Source organism: Prosopis cineraria, unplaced genomic scaffold, assembly GCF_029017545.1.
Source record: "Prosopis cineraria cultivar Desert tree isolate PC_DT_omini unplaced genomic scaffold, ASM2901754v1 PC6, whole genome shotgun sequence".
NCBI classification, from domain to species: domain Eukaryota; kingdom Viridiplantae; phylum Streptophyta; class Magnoliopsida; order Fabales; family Fabaceae; genus Prosopis; species Prosopis cineraria.
In genome coordinates, this window is record NW_026555337.1 from 28683316 (window position 1) to 28694917 (window position 11602).

The following is an 11602-nucleotide window of genomic DNA, read 5'->3' on the forward strand; positions in this document are numbered from 1 at the left end:
TAAATTAGATTAAAGGAGAGAAAGGAAAATGTAATTTTAATTATATATATATATATATTTAAATGGAGAACAAAAAGATTTAAGGAGAGAAATTTAAAAATATTTAAGTCTAAAAAAAATTGATTTCTAATATTTTTGAATAGTTGGGATAATTTAGGAGAGATTTTAAAAGACTTAAACAAGATTTTTTTTGATTTTGTTAAAATTATTTTTAAAAAATATAATCCTAAGAAAGGATTAAATTTCATTTTGTATTTTTATATTTCTTGGTTATTTATTATTAAATTTTAAAAAAAGTCCAAACAAAATATGGTGTTTACAATAGAGACTGTATTTAAAAACATAACACGGTTTAGAATATTTGTCACATGGCAATTTTTTTTTTTTCTTAGGTAATAACATGGCAGTTAAGTATATTAAAAATAAATGAATTTAGTAAAATAAGAAATATTTTTTATTGTGAGAGAAAATGTAGAAAAATATTCTAATTATTATTCTCAAAATTGTAATACATACAAAGGAATATATATAGGAGAACTCCGTATAAATAATAAATGCCAACTTAACCCTCAACTGCCAACTAATACAAATTACACTAAATACAATATATTTTAACACTCCCCTCAAATTCAAAAATGTATATTTTCCATTCCCAACTTGGACATTAACTTCTAAAAATGTTCACTAGATAATCCCTCTATAAGTATGCTTTGTAAGTATATATATCACTAGAAGAAATGAAAGGAATATAGATGAGACCACTTTTTAGTTTCTCCTTGATAAAATTTCGATCAATTTGATCATGCTTTGTCTGATTATATTGAACATAATTATCACTAGTATAGATAGGCAAATCTATAGGGTTAAAATAGCTTATCTACACCGGTTAACCGATGTAGATATCATGAAGTCATCTACATTGGTTATTTAACTGGTGCAGTTATTAGACATATCTACACCGGTTCTAAATCTAGTGTAGATAACATTAATTATGAATATAATTTTTTTAAAAAAATCAATATCAACACCAGTTCTGGAAATAATAAATGTAGATAAGCTTTTTTCTACATCGGTGTAGATAATTTAGATATCTACATCAGTTATGGAAATAACTGATGTAGATATTGAATTTTGAAAAAAAAAATTACTCTGATTTTTTTATTTGCCCCAGTCATAATAGGTTACAATTTAAATCCTGCATCAAACATCTAATAGCAAAATAACAACCAACCACCTATACAATTACATATTGTTCAAATCAAATGAATTTGAAATTGTGTACAATTCCAAACGCATAAAACATAAATTGTCAATTAAGTAATCCCACACATAATTATATATACTAATGTTTATAATTACACAACTCACTCTTCTAAAGAATGATTATTATAAAGATCTAATATGAAGAGTCCCCAATGTTGCCTAATTTGATGGATCTCTAAATCTTGAAATGGAGATGGATCATTGAACATTTGAAAAGATTAGAGATGAGGGAATTAAATTAGCAATTTGAAGAAAAAATAAATAATACCTAAAATTAGATTTACCTCCTTAGTGAACTCAATCAAGCCTGTGATGATATTGTATGCAGGTCTCAACACATAAAAGCCACACAAATTAGTAAGGAGTTGCCGACGGCTTTATGGAATAACACAACATTATCATAATTATACTAAAAGAAAGCCCTATCATCAAAATTACATAAAATAAAAACATGTATAACTTGGTGTTATCCATGTAGGATCCTTAATATCATGTAGGGCCTTGCCCAACCAGACTTGCTGACCAATCTTTATAGCCCTATCATCAACATGATATAGTTAGTAACTTAATCACTAAGCAAAATGTATTATAAGACTCCTTAGGCACACTTACTACTTGCAAGATCTCTTTATTGTTGGATTGAGTTTATGATGCAAAGAGCATAAAAAGATTATAGAATCGCTCTTCATCAAAAACATTATCAATTGCCAGTGTGCATTGAAAAAAATAAAGTGATCTAAGCAAATATTTGATACCATTACGAGTAAATTCAAACATATTTACTTACAGATCAAGAAACATGAAAAAGTAACACTCCTTTCTTCCTTCACTGAGCCTCTAGTTCATATATGCCTCTTTGCCTTTTTGATAGTCTCCTTATCATTAGTGAAACGTAGGCAAAGAAATTTGTATTATTTGTCTTTACCCGAAGAAACTAGCAGTTAATGCAAAAACCTATGAAAATGAAAATAAGTTAGTTTGAAAAGCTAAATTGTTTTTAATTTCATTTAAATTTACAAGAAGATACATCATCCCAATTTGAATGTTTGCCATGGTTAGGTTAGTATTAATGAGAATTTAATGGAGGTCCTCATTCTCAATAAAGATTTCATAGTTATTTAGGCCAGTAAGATCAAGAATTACTTTAAAGCATTGAGGTGGAAATGATCCACCATATGCCACCAATACAAATCAATCTCATAAACTTAGCTTAAACAATTGGCTTTCGCCCACTTTATGGGATGATGGGATTTCCTGTTAAATAAAAAAGTTAGTAATACATTCTTAAATATAAAGAATTCATTACAATTGATTAATAAAATTTGTTATCGAATCTTGAGGCTTCCCAACAAGTCTCTTTGGCCATAAGCAAAAAGTGCCCTTGGCATTTTTCATTGTCTTGATCTTATCATTGGGGAATGGGACGAGAGCATCATTAATTTTTACCTCTTCAACAGTGACCTTGACAATATTTTCTTGAACTTCTTAAAAGTGGCATTTTGACCCCTAATGAATGCGACCATGTGCTACTAAGCATTTTTTCAGATCCTTCACCATACAAGTAGCATAGTTCACTCTTCAGAGCAGGGTCATCCTCTGAAGGAAGTGGAACGATGTTGCTCCCTTTAGTACTCAGATGACAAGCAGGGCAGTGGGTCTGTAGGCCACTTGGCTTCTTGATTGAGCTCATCATCATCATCATTTCTTCCTTCATCTTTTACAGCCTGGCTTTAAGAGTAGCCTTAGCCTTAGCCCTTGATTGAGCTAACATAACATCCAACTCCTCCCTTGTCACAAGTCTTGAAGAATGGCATTGACAAGGTAGTCCAAATATATCTCTTATGCTCACCCTTGATCTGAATCCCCAAACACATCTAGGTTGCTCTCCTTTCCTTGTAGCAACTGTTAGGATATCATTTCTTCCTTGTGGGACAAATGATCCCTCGGATTGCTTTATTTAAGCTCATCTTGTAATATACAAATAATAATTAATTACTAATATTTCATACTTAAAATAAGATTACAAATAATAATTGTACTTATAATTTTTTGAACAACCTCATAAGCATGCTAGATTGAAAAGGAACCATTCTTCTTCTAGTGAGCATAGATCCATCTCTCATCACGACATATTGGAGATAGTGGAAACAATAGAATAGAAGGATCTAATTAAGCTTATTCTTCTCTCTTCCTCCTCTTAGCATTCATCAATTCTTTATTGACCAATACATAATCGCCATGAGACTTTGTTTTGGGGTAATTATTCTTCATTCCAACTTCTTATGCCTTTCTCCTCCTTTCTTATGAATTAGAATTACAAAATATTTGTTTTAATAAAGACAATGATATATAACTAAAATGAACAAAAAAAAATTAAAAAAGCTAACTCACTAGAGCATTTAGCATAGTCTAAAGCCTAACAAATTTTTCAAAAGTAGCTGTATTGAGAAACATGTATTGTGTACAAGGATTAGGCCACAGTTATCCTTTTGGCACCTCAATATGCACAAATTCTTAGTTAGTGATGTCTTGAAACCCCTCCAACAATTACAGGCCTAGGTCATCAACCTATGCTTAAAGTCTATATTAATGAGGATATCATATGTGACCTACGATACATGTCATTGAAGTAGTTAGTGATATAGTAATAATAATAAGTAAAAAATAATGATAAAAAGTGATAAAAGTACATTTTTTTTCATACATTGATGGCTTCCTAAATCTGTTCCGTCACTCATTCTAGAACACTGTCCTATATGGGTGCCAACATACTTGGATTGTTGTGAGCTTGGAGACCTAAAAAATTGATAAACTTGGCCCCATTAGGCCCAATTGGCTTCCAATTGTCATCAAACTAGATCAAAATCTTTTTGCCTCTACTTTGACTTAGAGCCAACTCTCTTAATTGTGTGCCACTTTTAGGTCTCCTGGATCATGTAAATTGGCTACTACCCATAGTTTGGGGACTAATAGACACGCTATCATCACCACTGGTAGACACGATTGGAGTAGAAGGGTTAGGTTGGTCCTGATTAATGCTCTGATCCTCTATGTTCTTGTTTAGGTAATAAGTAAAAATCATCAGTGATATAACTAATAAATAAAGCATGTTCTAATATGAATAAAACATAAGAAATAACAAATTAATAAATCATATCGGTTCTAAATAAATAACTAACTTTTAACATATTTTTAAATAGTAATATTCTCCCATATCCCTTCACGATGATCATCTCTTATGCCATATTCGCCATCCATTTCATCTTTTACATTCAATACAGGCAAGCCTATTGAGAAAGAAGGAGTCTCGAAAATATTAAAATTTGAACAATCCTTCTCGTCAATATTAACCTTCCTTTTTCCTTCAAGAACCACTGACCATGTTTCACTTCTCAAATCCATGACATCAAATACTTGTTTTGCTTGGTCTGCCATAATAAAAGGTGCATCACCAAAACTTAAAGTATTCAAGTTGACTAATGTAAATCCTATCCTATCTTAATAAAAACTATTTTTAACATAATCCACTTGCATTTGAAAATAGAAATTTTAAATTTAATATAGTCAACCTCCCAGATCTCTTCAATAACCCTATAATAAGGCATGAATGTGAACAAAGGATTTAGGTCTTTTGAGCTAGAAAAGTGCATGCTTAAGGCCACTAACGTAACACCACTATTTTGCACATTACTCCTATTGTCTAGAGACTTCATGTAGAAAAAATATCCATTAATATCAAATGCAATCCAGCATATAACATCACACTCAGACCTTATGCTAGCCCCTTAACAATATCAAAAACACAATCTTCCTTCTCAACCTTATGCTTGAACCACTTTGCAAAAGTATTGTTATGTTCTCTAATTAATCTTTGCTCAGTCATCTTAATTTGACTATTTTACTTCCTCACAAGTTCTTTATGCGCATCTATATAGTCCTAAACTTGATCAACGTTATTCAAGATATGTAAGTGTGTTTGTTGCAATTCATAAAGATCATTGATCTTCACATAAATGCCAGTCTATGATCTTTGACGTCATATTGTCTCAACCTAATAGGTTGTACATTATTCAAGTAATCTTGAAAAAAATTTGTTGCTTCTTTAGAGACATATTTTTGAACAATGGATGCTTCAGGACTTTGTGAACTCTTTATATATCCTATTAGAACTTTCATTGTTCTTTCAATTGGGTACATCTATAGTAAATGCACAAGGCCATACAACTTTATCTCCCTTACTAGATCAACAATTAGATGTATCATAATGTTAAAAAATGATGGAAGAAAGAGCTTTTTAAGTTGGCATAAGATAAGATATGCTTCATTTTCTAATTTATCCAATTCCTCAGGCTTATGGACTTTATAGTATATAGCATTAAAGAAAAAGCAAATCCTGGTTATGATGTCTCTCAATTCATCTTGCTAGAAGCCTTGAATAGCCATTGGTAGTAGTTGTTGCATTAAAACATGATAATCATGAGACTTGAGGCCCATTAATTTTAAATCTTTCATCAACACAAGCTTATTAAAATTTGAAGAATACCTTGAGGGAACTTTCATGCTGTGTAAGCACTCATAAAAGCTTCTTTTCACATCCTTGTACTATGTCAATTAGAGGACAATAAGTCCCCTTACCAATCAGTCTTGGATGTAAGTCTTCTTTAATTTTCATGTTTACTAAATCCAATTTTGCCTTCACACCATCCTTGGACTTGCTCGGTATGTCAAGAAGCATTCCAATAATACTATCACACTTGTTCTTCTCCACATACATGACATCAATACAATCTCTCACATCAAGATGGTGCCGATAAGGAATGTCAAAGAAGATAGACCTCTTTTTTCATATACTTTTTTCACTATTCTTTATAGTCTTGCCAAATGTAACATTGATATCTTTCACTAATTCATAAACTTGTTCTCCTGTCAATGGCTTTGGGGTAGTTCCATGCTATTGACCACCATAGAAAGCTTTCCTCATTCTATGACAATGGTGACCCTCTTCAAGAAATCTCTTATGGTCAAGATAGACTGTCTTTTTTTCATGATGAAGTTATGTGCCCACTTCACAAATTGGACATGCTTTATGCCTCTTAACACTGTAGCTTGACAATTTTCTACATATAGGGAAGTCATTTATAGTGCAAAAGATCACCTCACACAACTTGAATACCTCCTTTTGATTCACATCGAACACATCTACACCTACTTCCTATAGCTTTTTCAAGTCTTTAATCAAGGATCTTAGGTAAATATCAATGACATTTCTTGATTGTTTCAGTCTCAAAATGAATATAAATAACATGATATACTTGCATTGCATGCACAACATGGGACATAAGTTGTAAATCACCAACAAAATAGGCCATAAACTGTATATGCTGCTAAGGCTATCGTACAGATTCATGCCATCCATACTAAGTCCAAGCTTAAGGTTCTTTGGATCACTGCTAAACTCAGGAAACAAAGTGTTAATTTTCTTTTATTGCTTAGAATCGGCCGGATGTCGGAACTTTCGATATGAAATCCTCTTATCTGCATGCCATCTCAGATTCTTCACATACTTTTCATTAGAAAACAACCATTTAAACCTTGGTATAATTAAAAGATACCATAGCACCTTCGTAGGAGCTTTGTTTTCTTTATACCTTAGTATTTCACATACAAGACACTTTTGCTCCTCTTTAGCTCTTTCCTGTACAGTATGCAGTCATTTGGGCATGCATGTATTTTCTTGAACTTTATGCCTAATGGCTATAGAATTTTCTTCGCCTCATAGTAACAAACTGGCAACACATTTTCTTTTGGAAGAATTAATTTGAATAAGTCAAGTATTTCTGTGAAACTCTTGTTGCTCCACCTAGATCTAGCTTTCAAGTTCACTGATTCCAACATTACTTTCAACAAACTAAATTCCTCGTACCCCGAATACAAAGTGCCTTTGCATAATTGCACACATTATTGTATGCTTGGGATTGCTCAAAAGCCTCTTTACCCACATCACAAATCATGTCCTCCAATCGATCAACCATATCATCATTATCAACAACAACAACATCAACATATTGCAATGAGATGTACTCGGCATCGCCATATTCAGTCTTTCACCGTGCCATATCTATACTCTATAACTTTTGAGAAACCCTTATAAATTAAATGTTTGCATATTCTATCTGTACTTAGCCACCTCTCATTCAAACAACCCTACAAGGACAATAAAATCTCCTACTATCATCTTCAACATTACTTTGAGCAAATTTCAAAAACCCCTTAACCCCCTTAGCAAACTCTAAGCTCATTTGTTTGGCATCTATCCAACTATGATCTATGTTTAATTTGTCTTCCTAAAATACAACAGAGTTTATGGATTATCACTAAATCCATTAGAATAGGGCCAAATGAAGAGTTATATATTAGAAAAATAAAAAACAAGCATGCTAACACAATAATTTCCAATTTAATTTGAAAATTTTTAATTTTTTAAGAATATTTTTTAGAGTTGGCTTCGTTCTTATATAGTAAGTAGGAGGGAAGCCAACTTTATATTTTTGGCCCTTTTCATAAAGAAGAAGGGGCAAAACAATAATTTAAAAAAAATTTAGTAGAATCTCCCCTGAAATTGGACTTTCCAATAAATTTACAATTGAAAATATAAGGAGAAAATAATATTATTTAAACAAAACAGTCACATGCAATGCCTAATGGCCTTAGGCTTTATCAATGCTCTACCAACGTACAGAAAATAAATTAGTAATGATGTCACAATAATTTAATTCATAGGAAATAAACTAGCTTAATAGAATTTATATAGGCATATAAGCCAATTCCTTTAACTTCAAAATCAAGTAAAAATACCTAGCTCAATTCTAATGAAAATATAAAAATAGAAATTTGGTACTAGAATTATTAATGCAAATACTCTCTTTGAAAATCCTCTTTTTCAATTCCAACTTCCCTTTGGAGAATAATTATCTTCCATAACAAATTGATAATCACTAATACAATTATCACATTTATACTTTCCACCATATGCTAAAATTCTTCTTGTCAAGCATTTTATTAGATATCTTGTATGCATCAAGGTCAAACTAATACCAAGCTTATCTCTCTTTAATTCCCTCTCCAAAGGTTTTTTCTAAAGAGTAAAGACATATATATAACATGAACTTACCAATTACAACTCATAAATGATCAAAATTTTACGCAAGGAATATTTCTTTGTAAATGTAAATATTTCTTTATTTGATTAGACATTTTCCCCTCAAATTAATTAGAGATGTAAAAGCTCAAATATTAAAAACAAATATGGGTGTTACATCTATTAATAATACTCACAAAGCACATAATTGTGTTAAACATAGCAATCTAATTGCAACTCATATGCAATGTAACTAGTCATACAATTAGACCTTCACATATAACTACAACACCTAGGAGCGAGTATGCTGTCTTAAACCATAGTTATGCCATTATCTTGACCATATTTTCTTCTAGCTGTCCCTCTCCTTTATCACACACAAAAACTTTATAATTAATTTTTTTTCACAATAAGCAATACTCAAGTAAGCAATACCTAAGTTTAATTCTCACAAATAAGCAATACCCAAGCCATTCTATGTTTTTTTATGAAGTTTAATTCTCACAAATAAGCAATATATGGCCATAGTAAGGGATAATAGAGAAAAGAAGGGAAAGATTTCAGAATCTTAATCCATAACACGAGCACCTAGTAAATAATTAATCTCAATCCACAATAGTAAATAAAGGATTGAAACTCCTCACCTCAGAACACAAACAACACAAAAAGGAAGGAGGATTTTATGATCAGACCAAGAATAGGGGAGGGAGAAGCTTTATGCATGCACACTAAACTAGTCACTTGCAAATGATGTCTTGGCATACCCACGGCCACTGGCGACAATTGCAAGAGAATTCAACAGAGAAGGGAGTAGGGTTTCGATGATTTTGGTGATTTTGGCATAGAGGACTAATCTTGACATACCCACAACCACCGATGATGCCATAATGATAGAGAAGGGCAAAGGAAGAAGGGCGAAGAAATGAGGGAGGTAGGAGGAAGATCAAAGATGTCTCTTAGCTGACTAATGGAGATTTTGAAAATTAAAATTGAAGGAGGAGGGTTTTTGAAGAATAACCATATCTACATCGGTTAAAAGAAAAACTTGGTATAGATATGAGTATAGATATTTTCTATTTAAAAAAATAAACACATCTTCACCAGTTACGTGTGGCACAATTTTAAATTTAAAAAAACAAATTAGGTATGTACACTGGTTATATATGTAACCGGTGTAGATAGGTTAATAAAAAAAGAAAAAACAAAATTATAATAATCTACACCGGGTACTAACTATAATCGGTGTAGATATGACAAAAATGATTTTTTTAAAAATATAAGACATATCTACATTGGTTAAGATTAAACCTAGTATAGATATGTATATCTACACCAATTTACGGCTAGAATCGGTGTAGATATTGTTCGAGAAAAAATTTATTTATGAAAATGTCACTGCCTCTAATTTCTACACCGTAGGCGCTATAACTAGTGTAGATATAGGGGTATAAATTTCGTATTTTGTACTAGCGTATGAGAAATGTTGATAGTTGACTGGTTCTCATAGTAAAGTGTCATTAGGTTATCCCATTTAATTCTCAAACCTAAATAGAATGATCTTTATCCATGATAACTCAAAAAGTTCAAGTCCCATAGCTTTAAACTTAGCTTCAGCACTTGATCAAGACACCACATCTTGCTTCTTGCTTCTTTAAGTGACGAGATTTTAACCAAAAATGTATACTAGCCTAACGTAAATCTTTTGTTGTCCATATCACCTCCATGATATGAATTACTGTATGCTTCAAGGGAAATATTCTCTCCCTCTTGAACAAAATAGCTTTTCTCCAAATACCCTTCAAGTACTCAAGTATTCGATAACCTGCTCGAAGATGAGATTCTTTAAGATCAGGCTTAAATTGGCTCACCATACTCATTACATAAGTAATGTCAAGTCTAGTATGAGCTAAATAGATTAATTTCCCAATAAGTTTCTTATAAGATTCTTTATTGACAAGAGGCTTTAAAGGAGGAGGTTTGCTGGGCTTTTGATTTTGCTTCAATTTGCTAGGATGCTTTCCTTCCTTACAAAGTCTATGATTTTGTTCAACTGGAGTGTTCATGGGTTTGCACCCCAGCTTCCCTGTTTTAGTGAGAAGGTCAATAACATACTTCTATTGGGATATGAAGATGCCATGCTTTGAATGAGCAACTTCAATACCTAAAAAATATTTCAATCTCCTTAAATCCTTCATTTGGAATTCTTTCATTAGTTGACTTCGTAGAGACCAAATCCCTTCCAAGTCATTTCCTATTACTATAATATCATCAACATAAACAAATAAAACTATTACTCCCCCTCAAGCAAAGTGTTTCATAAATAAAGTATGATCACATTGACTCTGTTTGAACCCCATACCAACCATGGCTTTTGAAAATCTTCTAAACCATGTCCTTAATGGTTGTTTCAATCCATAAAGAGCCTTTTTAAGCTTGCAAACTGTACTAGGAGGAAGATTTGACTCAAATCTAAGGGGAATCACTATATAAATCTCTTTCTTTAACTAACATATAAAGAAAGCATTTTTCACATCAAACTCCAGTAACTCCCAATCATACATATAGATGCTTGAGATGATAAAATATGAAAAATATTCATTTTTAAATAGGATGATAGCATTTGTATCTTTTTTAAGTAAAGGAATACCTAAAAAACACACCCAAAAAACCTAGTGTGAGACCATTTGATGCATGTAAATTAGGAAAAAATTTGAGTGAGAACTTTCATAGGACTCCTTGACCCAAGGATAGTGATAAGAAATCTATTAATCATATGTGTTGCAGTTAAAACAGCATATTGGTTTGAAACAATAAGGTTCTTGTAATATTAAGAAGGTGACTATTTTTTCTCTTAGCAACCTCATTTTGTTAGGAAGTATTAACACAAGATGATTCATGTAAAATTCCATGATTTTCAAAAAAAAAAATCAGATAAAGATTAACTGAAATAATCTTTTGCATTGTTCAATATGAACCTTTGTATCTCAACTCCAAATTGAGTTTTAATCGTGTTGTAAAAGGAGGGGAAAACAATTCTAACATCATATTTTTGTTTGAGCAAACAAATCCATGTTACATGGGTCAAATCATTAATAAAGGACATAAACCATCATAACCCAAAAATATTAGGAACATCAGAGGAACCTCAAACTTTTCTAACATCATAAGATATGAAGATTGTTTATATAGTACAAAAAATAT